Consider the following 15,235-nt stretch of genomic DNA (forward strand, 5'->3'; position numbering starts at 1 on the left):
CTCAATAAATGATAATACTAATGATTTACTATCATTTAAAATTCTTCAACCTATTGAGTTGGTAAGCATTAATAACTAAATCCTTATTATGTGGCTGTAAAAATATTTCCTAGGCAACTAGACTTACAGCTCTGACAGTTTATACTGGTTACTTCAAAACCTTAACACTCTGCCTCTTTTTTGAACTATGTATAAAGTTCTGGTTCACATAGTGAATTGGAAAAGAACTATTAAGTGTTTAAAATTTGGCCTAGCCTATTCTCTTTGTACAAATTGGCATGTACAAGAATAGAAAATATGAACAAGGTAGTAGATGGAAACATATCATTGGTAACAAGAGGCAAATCTAATTATTTAATTTAAAATACTCTAAACTTTGAAACTGCAAAATCTTATGCACTTAAATGAGCTAATTTTGCTCTCTTGCATACAATTTCCCTCTTTTGTTCCTGCTGAGCTTCAGAGACAGGTGAATATAAATTTGCAGTAATAAAATTAAGGGCTTAAATATGCTGTTCTTGCTTATGTCCATGAGGGCTTTTCTTCTACCTACTATATTTGCTATGGGGCTTCTAATACTCTTGACCTGGTTGGTAGCAAAGCCATTCTATCACTTAAGGTACAAAAATGTCATTTTGAAAGCCTAACAACTTTCAAAAATATTACATCACATTTTAGGTTTTGGGGTACATGTGAAGAACATGCAAGATTTTTGCATTAGGTACACACGTGGCAGTGTGATTTGCTGCCTTCCTCCCCATCACCTAAAATGCAATAAAATAAATAAATGGGAAAAAAATATTACATCACAGACCATAGAGAATGAAACAATTTGTGGTTGTTAATGTCACTGAACATATGGAGTTAACCTATGCAAACGGAAACAACCCTCCTTTCTTCTTTAACTTTCCAGTCAAATAAAAACATTTTGCAAATTTTAGATTAAATCATGTTCTGAAATTTAAATCATATGCTTTCATTGGCGTAGGAAAGACTGCTGACCTTCTTTAAGTACATAAAGAAGGGTGTCTCATGTTATTTGAAGATATTTTGGGTTTGTTTTTTAATGTGAGCTCTATGTGAACAAGGAGCCTTGCTTGAGTATGTTTTGAAAGTGGAGAGGGGTGCCAGATTCCAATTCTCCAGTAGAGAGCTGGCAAGCTGCCCACCTCAATATTCATCCACTGAACAGAAAAATGTTGATGTTCACAGAAAAAGAGAATTAAATATGCCTTTTAAGGTTTAAATAAAATGTGACACTTTGTAAGCATTTAAGGAGTAAGAGGAGTGAGATATTCCAATTTATATTGACACATTGACAGCAGCCATGGTCAAAAAGAAGATAGAATGTCATAAGGTTTACTTACTGTGTGTTGAATATTATTACTGGAAGTATATAAAAACAAGTATTGTCTAATTTTGCAAACAAAGCTGTTTCTACCAATAAGACGGTCAACTAAGCTTAAAATATTTTATATTTACATTATAGATACACACATTACGAATATCTTACATTTTATATACGTGTGCATGAATGTATGTGAGAGAGAGACTTTTATTGGTCTTTTTTAGCTCTGCAGTTTTATATTATGGATTTATTTCACCCTCCTCTGAAGTACTAACTCAGTTATTTGCAAAACTCGGAAAATAAAGGTAGGCAATCTCACAGAGTATTTAGTTTGCCTGACCAGATACACAGAGATTCTTGGGGCAAGTTAAAAATGTCACATACATATATTATCATAAGTCTCAACTATATTTCCTGCAATGGTCCAAGATGCCACACTGAAGTTCAACTATCCACAAACATTTTAGACCTTGGTAATTAGCAGTCTTGAAAACACTGTGTCATTAAGCAAAACTGAGGCAGATGATGACTCTCAATATACATTCAATATGCAGCATGAATGAGTGAAAATAATATTGCTCTTTGGGAGCATTTTTTTACAGTCATATTGAACCTTATTTGTCCATGAAGTTATTTTTTCTTTTCATTTAATATTTTTAATTGATGTGTAATAATCACACATATTTATGGGGTACAAAGTGATGCCTGAATATATGAATACAATGTATATGATCAATTTAGGGTAATTAACATCCATATTCATCACCTCAAACATTTATCATTTTTCTGTGTTGAGCACATTTCAAATCCTCTCCTCTAGATGTTGAAACATATACAATAAATTATTTTTAACTACAGTCATTGTGATAGAACATTGTAACTTATTTCTCCTACCTAAACTAGAATTTAGTATTTGTTAACCAACCTCTCAATATCCCTCCTTTCTGCCTTTGAACAGCCAGTATTCTACTTTCTACATCTATATTCCCCCTTTTTTTTTTTTAGCTACTACATATAAATGAATGTCTTTGTGTGCCTGGCTTATTTCATTCAACATAATGTCCTCCAGGCTTATCAATGTTTGCCCCAAACATCATCGTATTTGTATATCTTCTTTTGAGTAATGTCTCTTCAGATCATTTGCTCATTTTAAATCAGATTCTTTTTTTTTTCTTTTCTTTTTTTTTTTTTTTTTTTTTGCTCTTGAGTTCCTTGTATATTCTGGATGTTAATCCTTTGTCAGATATATGGTTTATATACATTTTGTTCCATTTTTTGGGTTATCTCTTCACTCTGTTGATTTGAGAGCATTGAAAAGTGATTCTATTAACAAATATTTTTAAATTGATACGGAACTTTAAAAATGCTACAGTGATTAGAGACATTCATAAGTCCCTTCTTCTATCTCATGAATGATTGAGCTAATTCAGCAGTCATACAACTTTCTTTCTGTGTGTCCATCATTCTATTTGATGCTCAATAAATACTTCTTGAATAGTGAATGAATGAGTATTCTTTTACCTTCTTAAAGGAAGGAACCATGTCTTAAACATCTTTTGATCCTCAGAGACCAGAAGGATATTGGATACAAAGTAGAACTTCAGCAAATGTTTGTTCCACATGTATTCCAAAATATAGAATAAATGTAAGAATATAACTTAAGCTTATTCTCCCTTATAAACAAACCTCAAACTCTGCAAAATACTTACTATCTTGAATTCTCAAATATCTGAGAAACTTCAATTAGAGTTTAGCTGTATGGTTAATATAACATTCCTATGTGACTTACAAAAATAGTAACAATCAAAGGAAATGTATAATACCCAAATAACTTATTTATTTATTTATCTACATAGGTAAGGAAAGAGCAAAGTCTTGGAGGACAGGCAGACATTGGTTTAAATCCTGGATACATGCACCAAGCCACAAACTGTGCAATCTGAGGTAAATTATTAAACCTTCCTTAATCTCTTTCCTTACAAATAAAATGTGGCTAATCATATCCATCTCACATAATTAAATAAGGGGTATAAAATTTCATTGTGCTATAAATAATTGGAGAGAAGGCAGATAAAACAGAGTTTTTCAAATATTTTTTCTGAGTACATTGTTACTTCCATAATTTTGTGAATATTGCTAAGATGGTCTTATCTAAAATGCAATTACCTGAAAATGGATTTTGCATTTCTGTAAGAATGCCTATACAATTGTCTAGAGACAAATTATAAGTTCTGGGATGGCACTGTGTTTTAGTATTAAGATTATTGTGTTTGGAGGCAAAAGATCTATGTTAGAATCCTGGTTCTTCTACTTCCTAGCTCTGTGACTTTGGATAGGTAAATTCATCTCTCTGAGTTTTACATTCCATACCTTTAAAATAAGGATAATAATACATGCCTTACCTGCTTCTAAGGTTGTTCTGAGAAACAAATGAGAAAATGGATTTGAAAATACTTTGTAAAGTGCAAGCATCATGAATCAGCTAATATTTATTACTATTGCTTTCTCTATGTTAGATTTGTCTTCGTAGTTATGTTAATTGATTTGTAAGAGCTATTATTTAGTGGTTAAGAGAATTTTGAGAACAATGACAAAAATTGTTTAAGAAGCACATCATCTACAATGATAAATTTTTATTTCAGTCTCTCCTACAGAAATGATACATTACCTTAAAAATTATAATTTTTAAATTTTCAAAGTTTCAAGAAAAACGACTCCAGTTAGTGCAGGTTAATATGCATACTGCAAGGGTGATAACATATAGTGTGATACTAGATTAAGAAAAACATTGTAATTACAAATGTATCAGGGTGTTTCCCATTGACAATAAGGGTTTTTCATGATCTCATCTGTTTCTTTGGCTAAGAAAGGTACTGAGTCAGATTTTCCCCTGCCGTTAAACTACTATGTTAATATTTTATTAAATGGAATGGTAGTAGTTCCAAAATGTCAATATAAATAGCTTACTCTCAGAGGATAGACTTTCTACTGGGAGAATCTGGCTTGCTCATTAACAATAAGAATATTTCAAGAATTAACCATTAAAATTTAGCATGAGGCATTTATGCACATGTATAACCATTGATAAATGTCATATATAATGTCTTTAATCTTCAGTGATTTGTAAAAAATCAAAGTATTCATTCAAAATAATTGTAAAACCATAGGACCTTAATTTTGCATACTGTTTGGCATAAATCGCTGGCAGAAAGCTTCAGTCCGTACTAAAATTTGAAATGGTGTTTTGTTGCCAAGTAACATTATTTTTCTGAATAACAGCTGCATAAATGGTGGTGGGGGGTGGAGAAAGGGAGTTTGCAAAGGGATGGAACATTGTTAGTAATAGAGACATTTAATTGGGAAACTCTTACAAAAAATATTTGAAAAATAAATCTTTATCTGTTGTAATAAGACTCTATACGTAGATGTGGGATTTGTGTGGGTGACAGAAAGATTGAAATCACTGGAAGCTTTCAACCATGAAGGAGTTGTACTTTGTAAACACTCAAATCAAGATCTTTCATCCGCGGCAGAATGGCTTGTTACTTTGCACAAAGAACAATAAACTGGTTCATAAGCAAAGTGAGTAATTTTTTTGAAACACACTACTGCATGTATAACAATCCTCGTAACATAGCTGTCAAGCACATCATGTACAAATACAAAGGGGATTTTAAAATAAATCTTAAAGTCAGAAAAGCAGGGGAAAACTATGATGGTGATTCAGTGGTCTTTGCCTTATACTTGGGAATTCAAATGGGTCCAAGAAATAGGTAATAAGAAAGACTGAAAAATTACCTTGTAAAAATTACTGTCCTGGTGGTAAATATGCAAAATGAAAAATATTACCAAAAAATGACTATGTTTATTTATTGAGAGGAACAAAAAATTGCGGAGCTAGAATTTTGAAAATCATTTTTCATCTTAACAATGGGGCCTTACTGATAATCAATATGTTACAGGCATACATTTTATTTTCTGTGGCTCTAAATGACTCACAACTAATTGTACAAACAAAAATGTATTTGATAAAACATTAGAATTTTCTTAGCATAATTTTTAATGCAGTTGTATCTTTAGTTTTCTAAAAAAAAGAAGTTAATTTTCTTTTGCCTTTTCTTAGGATGCTGGAGAAGAATCTTCAGCTAGGTCAAAATGATGATGGCAATAATAATAACAATAATGGAGGCCCAAAGAAGGGTTTTTAAACAGAATGAGAGGTGAGGATTTATAAAAACAGGCTCATGCTTTTAAAGACTCAAATAGTTTTCACTTAAATTATATCAAAGAGAGTTACTAAAAGTTTTTCATATTTGAGGAATTCAATTATGCTTGAAAGAAACTAAACCTTTAATAGGTCAATATACTTAATGTTTAGTGGGTATGAAAGAAAATTTACTAGATAAACTTTTTTCAAACGTGGCCTCAAATTAAGATTTAACAAAGTCTCATTAATTTATACTGGGAAATCATACCCACAAGGACAATTGTCATATACTTCCTTGAGTTTTAGTATACCTCACTTACTTAAATTCTCTTTTTAATGAAAGTTAATGTGAATGTGCTCTTTCTCTCCCTCATCAAGTATGCTGACATACACAAATTCACTCATAGACATAGGCACAATAAACACAGGCAGGGACACACACACAGACACAACACACACACATGCCCCCCACACACAATTGGTTTTCTTGGTGGTGTCAAGAAAACCAATTACTGTGAGAATAATTCTTACAGTCTATATAATATTTAATCCTTTTTCTATCACAGTTCCAAAAGTTTCATATGTGAATTTAAAAATCAGTGGCAGAATAACTTAGGGGGATTATTATAATATGATACATAAGAAAATTAAGTCATCATAAATGGTAACAGAAAATTAGTTGTCAATAAACTGCTTTTAAATTGATGCCTGACTTCTGATATAAAAATGCAAATTTAAAATGCCTAAGAATAAAACACTTTGAGCATAAAGAACATAATAAAATTTCAATTAATAGTAACACTTGGGGAAAGAGGTATTAATGAAGATTTTGTTTTTTGTTTGTTGCTGTTTTGTATTTTTTTGGTTGTTTGCTTTATTATGCCTTGATTAGAATAAACTTCTTGCTTCAATCTCAGATGTTTAAGACCTTTCTAAATTCTATAGTCAATGTTCTTATCTTGATAAGGTATTGTGGGCATAAAATCATAAAATAATCAGGTCATAAATGTAAATTTTTGCCAGATTATATGATTATTTCATTATATAGATAAATACATTTTTATATATTAGTTCCTATAGCACAACAGTGTGGAGAAAATATAGTTTCATATATTAGTTTTAAATTACTTTTACATATTGGTTTTATATAAAACAATAGATTTACATATTAGTTCTCATTGTGTGGATAGAGAAAATATACTTCACAGAATGCAGGCTAGCACTGGAAAGCAGGTTTCTAAAATAAATTTTCATAGTGTCTGGTTTCCTTTACAATTCATTCTAAAAGAAAAAAAAGAAAATGCAAAGGAATTGACAAATTCTGATCCCTAGAGAACATAATCTAGCCCTATGAATGTTGAACATTTATTATTATTAGATTAGTATTTAATAGGAGAAAAATAAATAGAAAATAGTTTTTCATAAGAATTTACAGAAATTTTTACCATAATGCAAGAACACTGAGGATAATATTATGTTAAAATTGTTATGTCTAGCAAACCCAGAAACTTATGACTTGTGAAATGTGACAACCTGCTCACTGCATATTTTGCATGAAAGTTTACTTATAGGTGATATACAAGAAGTCTCTCTTTTTAGAGTCATATCCTCTGGATTTTGTAAATTACTTGCTTGTACCTCCAAACACAGCAAATATAAGAAAATCCTTATATTAAATTGAAACACAAATTTGTATTTTCTATTTTTATTCAATGTTCAATGTTCCGTTCAATACTCAATTTTCTGTTACCAAAATTGTAATAGTTCTGTTTAGTTAACTTTTGTGTGCATAAGTATAAATCACATAAATGTGCATAAAATGTTGCTTTGATTTATGAATCACATTAAAGATCTAAAAGTTTCAATTCATTAGCAGTGAATATAATGACTTTAAAAGTATTGCGGTGTCTCATGTCATATGTAGCTTTAATATCCAAAATCCGTGCAGTAAAAGTACAAAATCCAGTAGGTAAGTAATTTCTATCTGAGCCAAACTTTTAACAATAATGACAGGGGGAATGGAGGCAGCCAGCCACATTGCCATGTGTGTACCTATGCAACAATCCTGCATGATCTGCACATGTACCCTGAACCTCAAGTACAATAATTAAAACAAAAAAGAATGAAGATGTCCTTAAAGTTTGCTTTATCAAATGAACAAAGCTCATCATCCATTTGACAAGCAGGGTAGTACTAATACTGATTTGCAAGAATAAAATGTTTACATCACTTTGCTTTTAGATTTAATCTATTGTGTTGTTTGAATAATAGAGTTTCTGGAACATAAGACTGGGATCTGATACCAAGTCACATAGCCATTTCCATATCCTATACAATAAACGTAGATTTTGTTGGACAATTTTGCTTAAAGTAGTAATGATATTTTTTTACATTTCAAATTATTAGGCAGATTTCTAATTCTTAATCTAATGTTCCTTAGCTAGTATTTAATATTACTTAATTTGTAAACATTTAGTATTTTCCATTAATGAGGCGCGGTGGCTCACGCCTGTAATCCCAGCACTTTGGGAGGCCGAGGCGGGTGGATCATGAAGTCAAGAGATCGAGACCATCCTGGTCAACATGGTGAAACCCCGTCTCTACTAAAAATACAAAAAATTAGCTGGGCATGGTGGTGCGTGCCTGTAATCCCAGCGACTCATGAGGCTGGGGCAGGAGAATTGCCTGAACCCGGGAGGCGGAGGTTGCGGTGAGCCGAGATCGCGCCATTGCACTCCAGCCTGGGTAACAAGAGCGAAACTCCGTCTCAAAAAAAAAAAAAAAAAAAAAAAAAAAAAAAGAAATAATATAATTTGGATTCTGTGCATATGGCAGTTTTAAAACATTATAGACCTTTGTTGCATGCATAGCTTGTGAATATTTCCTCCCATTCTTCAGGTTGTTTACTCTGTTTATAGTTTGTTTTGCTGTGCAGAAGCTCTTTAGTGTATAACTAGGTCCCATTTGTCAATTTTTGTTTTTGTTGCAATTACTTTTGGGTACTTAGCCAAAATTTCTTTGCCAAAGCTGATGTTAAAAAAAGTGTATCCTAGGCTTTCTTCTACAGTTTTTTACAGTTTAAAATCATACCTTTAAATCTTTAATGCATTTTAAATTAATTTTTGTATATAGTGAAAAGGAAGGATCCAGTTTCATTGCTTTCATCATTGCTTGTTTTTGTCTACTTCATTGAATATCAGATGATTGTAGTTGTAAGGCTTTATTTCTGAATGTTCTATTCTGTTCCATTGGTCTATGTTTCTGATTAGCACCAGTACCATGCTGCTTTGGTCACTATCACCTTATAATATAGATTGAAGTCGGAGAATGTGATGTCTCTGGCCTTTTTTTTTCTTTTAGTTTAAGATTGCTTTGCTTAGTTGTTCAGACTCTTTTTGAATAACATATGAATTTTAGAATAGTTTTTTTCTAATTCTGTGATGACTGACATCGGCAGTTTGATAGGAATAAATTGAATCTGTAAATTTCTTTGTGCAGTATGGCCATTTTAAAGATATTGATTTTTCAATCCAAGAGCACAGAATGTTTTTGCACTTATTTATGTCATACCTGATTTATTTCAGGTGTGTTTTGTAATTCTCATTGTGTAGATCTTTCACCTCCTTGGTTAGCTGTATTCCTAGATATTTCTTTTTCTGTGTGGCTATTGCAAATGGTATTATGTAATATCCAGAATCAATAAGGAACTTAAATTAATCAATTAAAAACCACAGAACCATATTAAAAAATGGGCAAAGGGCCTGAATTGACACTTCTCAAAAGAAGACAACAAACATGAAGACCATCATCACCAATCATCAGAGTAATGCAAATCAAAACCACATTGAGATACCGTCACACACACAATGGCCATTGCTCAAAGGTCAAAACAGATGTTGATGACTTTGCAGAGAAAAGGGAATGCCCACGTAATATTGGAGGCAACGTAAATTAGTTTAGCCACTGTGGAAAAATAGTTTGGCGATTTCTCAAATAACGTAAAACACAGCTACTATTTGGCCCAGAGATCCTATTGCTAGGTATATACTCAAAAGAAAATAGATAATTATACCAAAAAGACACATGCATGTTCATTGCAGCACTATTCACAGTGGCAAAGATGTAAAATTAATCTAGGTGCCCATCAATGTAAGATTAGATAAATAAAATATGGTATATATACACAATGGAATACTAGACAAGAATTTAAATAATTTCCTTTGTAGCAAGAGGGCTAGATCTGGAGTCAATAATCCTAAGCATATAAACATAGAAACAGAAAAACAAATACTGCATGTTCTCACTTAAAAGTGGGAGCTGAACATTGAACACATGTCAACATAAACATAGGAACAATAAACACCACAGTCTACTAGTGAGGGAAGTTAGGGAAGGGGGTGTGGGATGAAAAGGTACCTATTGGTTTTTGTACTATGGTTTGAATGTCCCACCCAAATATTATGTTGAAATGTAATCCCCAGTGTTGGAGGTGGGGCCTGGTGGGAGATTACTGGATCATGGGGGCGGATTTCTCATGAATGGTTTAGCATCATTCATTTAGCAACAGTACCCCATATGGTACTGTATTCATGATAGTGAGTTCTCATGAGATCTGGTCCTTTGAAAGAGTATAGCACCTCCCTCCACTCTCTCCTCCTCCTGTTCTGGCCACATGACATGCCTGCTCCGCCTTTGCCTTCTACCATACTTGTAAGTTGTTTTATGCCTCCCAGAAGTTGAGCAAATACCATCATGCTTCCTGTGCAGCCTGCCTGAAGAACCGTGAGCCAATTAAACCCCTTTCCTTTATAAATTACCCAGTCTCAGGTATTTATTTATAGCAATGTCAGAATGGACTAGTATATGCTCACTAGATCAGTGCAGTATACCCATATAACAAACCTGCACATGTACCCCTGATCTAAAATGAAAGTGGAAATTAGGAAAAAATATATAAATCAGAAGGGTTTTAATTAAATTTGTGATGTGGTAATCATTTTAACATTTAGTCATATTCTAAAAATATTTTGATAGTGAAATCTTTTTCAAGAGTATCCACACCACAGTGTATGCACATATGTTAACATTTGACTACCTAAATGCAGACAATAATAGCACATTTTTAGTGCTCACTATGTGCTAAGCATTAATCTACAAACTTTACATTATTACCTCTCACGTTTTTGATGAGGAATCTAAAGCAAAAACAGAGTAGCTGACTTTCCAAAAGTCACTTGGCAACTAAGTGGTGAAAAGCAGATATTTTGACTTTAGAACCAGCATTGGTAATCATTATACTGTACTGCTCTAGTGGCCATCCACTAGAATTGAGGGAAGCAATATTAAAATGCTTCAGTTTTCAAGTATTCCAACTGATATAAAGGGTGTTGGAGCTTATCAAGGCTCTGTAAATAGCAAATGGCTTACCATTGAAAACCTTATATCAACCCTTTTAGCCTCAGTTTCATCATCTAGAAAATGGGGATATGAATGTGATAGTAAGTAAATTTCCTTCACTTTTACAATTTTATGTTTCTATGACTTTCTGAGAGTATAAAGAAGTGGGAATAAATGCATCATCTACTTACAGTGTAGATGAAAGGAAATAAAAGACCATTAATTCTTAAATTCATTTTGACTTATGCCTTGCACATGGCTGTCCAGCAGGCTTATAAAACCAGTTTTGAATGTTGTGTTTTCCACTTAGAAAACATTCTTTCCTGCTTCTTTATTTGGGTCACTCATACTAATGCTTTAAGACTTCTGTCAACTTTTACCTGGTTCAGAAAACCTTCCTTTTTCTTCAGGAAGTATTATTTTGTTATTGCCATATCACACACCAAGAGAGATGACCTTTATTTTAATGGTATCTGTGCCTTTGCACTCTTCTTTCTGCTGTTCCATAAAACTCCACATCTTTGGATATATATATATATACACACACATACATATATGGTTTTTTTTTGTTTGTTTGTTTGTTTTTTTTCCCGTGGCTGTCTTCCATTCATTTTTTAAATAGTGTAGGCATTATCTTTTCGAGTATCTCTTCATTGGTTCGACCGCCCTGCCTAGGTGAGTCAAATCTCCCTCTTTAATGTTCCAATACCATGTTGAATAGATCTCTTTCAGAATGCTCAGCAGATCATATGCAAATGATATATATGTTTGGCTTCCTCAATCATTATATGATCCAAGATGACCAAAGTTATGTTTTATTCATCCTATAACCCCAAACTTAGGGGCATTGCTCAGAATGAAATCAGTAATCAATACAAATTTGATAAACTTAAATGGTGATCTGTGGATGACATAGACTCAGGGTAGTTCTTTACTTCATGCTGAAGAGAGGGTAATGACGTCGTAGTTGTTTTTACCTTATCGAAAATTATGAGAATTCGTAAGACAAAATACTAGATTGAAGTCTTAAGACCAGATGACATACAAAGAAGCAACACATAAACCAGCTACCATTATACTCCATAAACATCTGAGCAGTGGTAACATTTCTGATCATGGTAAATTATATCTTATGAAGATGGATTTATTTTATGATAGAACAACTAAAAAGGTTACAGTGAACTTACAAGGTGAATCTCATTTAAGTTAACTTTTCAAAATAAAATAAATGTTTATTTAAATAGAAATTAGCATGGCATGCTGCTTGTTAAACTTTTCCCATTAGTGCTCTCAACAGCTATGATTTGGGGCTTAAATGAGAGTTAAATACACCAAAGAAGCTGCTGATGAATTAATGATGAATATGGGCATAGCTTATTAACAACCTCTTAAGTGGAAACTAACATAAGAAGGAAAATCTAAACTTGAAAACATTTTATTGAAATCCTTAATTCCTAGAAATATACAGTAAATCATGTTTAAACAGGACAATAGAACAGTTCCTTGGCCCCTGTGAAGCATGATTCTCTCCCTTGCTCCCTCACTGCTTCCTTTTCATCATTTAAGAAATGCAGGCACTTTGATAGACCCTAAAGGGAGGACTGAGATACAGAAATGAATAATTTATAGTCCTTAAATTATCTTGCACATGATGGGACTTATAGAGAGATTCAAAAGTATAGTTCACTCTGACTAAAATGAGCAGGTTCAACAAAATTAATAACCTTACTATTACTATAGACAAAGCTTTAGTTGCTTATATATTGACAATTCAGAATTAATAAGGTATTTTTCTTCTTCCATAAGTCAGTCCCAGTTGTATGAATGAATATAAACATCAGTGCATTTGGGATTGATCTTTTGTTGCAAATAATTATGTATTCAAGTTTACTACAATAAAAACATCATTATTATTAGAGATTACAAGGTAAAAGCATAGATACTTTTAAGCATTCCTTTCAAATGTATATATTTTATTGTGTTTGGATTTACAGACTGACATTATATCTACAAATGCCGTCTCTGATTATATCATTCCTTTGATATAGGCAGTTTTACTTAGTAAGACACAACACTCCAAAGAATTGTCAGACTAAGTATTTCAAAGATGATGGATTAGCAACAAGAGAGTTAAGGACATTGTGATAGATTGGACAGAAAGCTGTTAAGTATCACCCCATGGTATAAACAAATGTGGACATGGTGTTTTATGAGAATAATACTAAAATTGTACACATTTTTAAAGAATAGCATTTTAGAATGTTGATTATACTCATCATTTCAGCACCAGAGCATCATAGAATCTCCATTAGTTAAAGAAGATTCATTTTGCAATCCACATTACTATTTGAGGTATATCAATACTATTTGAGTGACATCAATAATAGTTACCTTAGGCTACTGAGACAGCAATGAAGGGAAAAAACAGTCTGCATGGTTCATTTCATAATAGAAGACATAGAGTCCTTGGAATTGAGGTGCCACACTTGAACACATTTAGTGTTCAGCAAATAATTTCTGAATGTCACTGATCCTAGATCGTTTTTAGAAAGCTACTTCCCCTTACTTTGAATGATGTGTTATGCTGCATTTCATTACTTTTCTCCTTACTTTGTTCTTCTTTTGTTTTAAAATAAGTGATGAGATTTTTGGTGAAGATTAAGTACTAGCAGGCAGTAATGCAATGGCCCAAACACAATTTTAATTGGAACCTCAAATCCTGTGGAAAAATAAGAAATTAAATCATTAATAAAATGCATTTTCCAGACGACACTATGTGATATATGTTAAGAAGCCTCCATTATTTTCTCCCAGAAGATTCCTATAAACATAATTGCAAAATGCAAAATTTACTAGTTGTACCATGTTAAGGTTATTTAATGAAATTCAGGCCCTTACAAAGTTTCAAGTATCAAAGAAGTAGTAAAAAATCTATAGCAATTTTTCTTTTACAAAACATTAGTATTGATATGTCAACATTAATCCTCACATTTCCTCACAATGTTAACGGTACATATTTAATACATTGCTTAATGCCATCCTGGAAGTACTACAGAGATATTTTAATATGATCCAAGCAAAACTAAGGCCCAGTGTTAAATGATTCAAGCTGCCACATAGCTGAAAGTTTAGAAAAAAAAGTCATATCTCTGGAAACTTGAAAATCTCTAATTATAAATTCCACCATTAATAAAAATCATGAGCACAGTCGTCTAGTGAGTTATGGGCAATACCAGGCACATGACTAAAGTGCACTAAAAAACAAACAGAAGGTACTTTGAGGGGGATAATAGATTTATGATCCTATCTAAAAGACCACTTCATTATGCATTTGGTCAACTGACAATTATTAAGCAACTCTGGACCCAGTTTTGCTTAAGAGTAATGCAAAAATAGTGTCTTGAAGAGCTTAAATCTACTGGTGGGGATCAAGTACGAATTTAACAACTACAATTCAATCCACACAATGAAGCAAACAATGATTAATTGCGAAAGAAGCATATTATTTTAATTTATACTTGCTTTACAATTGCAATTTTATATATACTAATGTAAGTATGCACATATTAGATGCATGCCATAGTTCATAATATGTTATAGAAATACATGCCACTTTTATGCGTCTCTTTTTACTATTCTGTAGTGAACATAAACAATGAAAATGATATATAGTATAAACACTTAAAAATTTCTTTATTTCCCCTTGCCACACTGATTTAAAATGGCTATTTACTTGGTAAACATTTAAACAGAGAAATCTAAAGTCTCTACTAACGGCAGTTAAAAGGTTACATATTTTTCAAGTGTATTCTATCAATTATAACCGCCTGTTGTATTGCATATATTGTCATATGTCAATGAGTAGATGTATGGAAAAGATTATCAACATGATTGCAACTCTCATCTTCTTCTAGCTTTAGCTCTAATATCTTAATATCATAACAGTATTTTGCATTTTGACAAACACATTCAGATTTACTTTAAACGAATACTTATCGATCATTCAAAATATACTAGGTGTCATGTAAAATTAAAAAAAAAAAAGGTAAAATCAGACATGAATTCTCCCTTCAAGGTGCTTACAGTCAAGCAAGGGAGGTGAAAATTCATTACTAAAAGAGAAGGTAGAATATGATGAGTATAATAAGAATAGTGAACAAAACTTTACAATAGTTTAGAAGAAAAAACGTTTGCTTACAAATGAGGATCAAGGAAGGCTCTGAGGAAGATGTAGAATATCTGCAGGTATTTTAAAATTTGGGAAATTAAAGATGAAAAAACAT

Source organism: Sapajus apella, unplaced genomic scaffold, assembly GCF_009761245.1.
Source record: "Sapajus apella isolate SASKATOON/1434 unplaced genomic scaffold, GSC_monkey_1.0 scaffold145, whole genome shotgun sequence".
Lineage (NCBI taxonomy): Eukaryota > Metazoa > Chordata > Mammalia > Primates > Cebidae > Sapajus > Sapajus apella.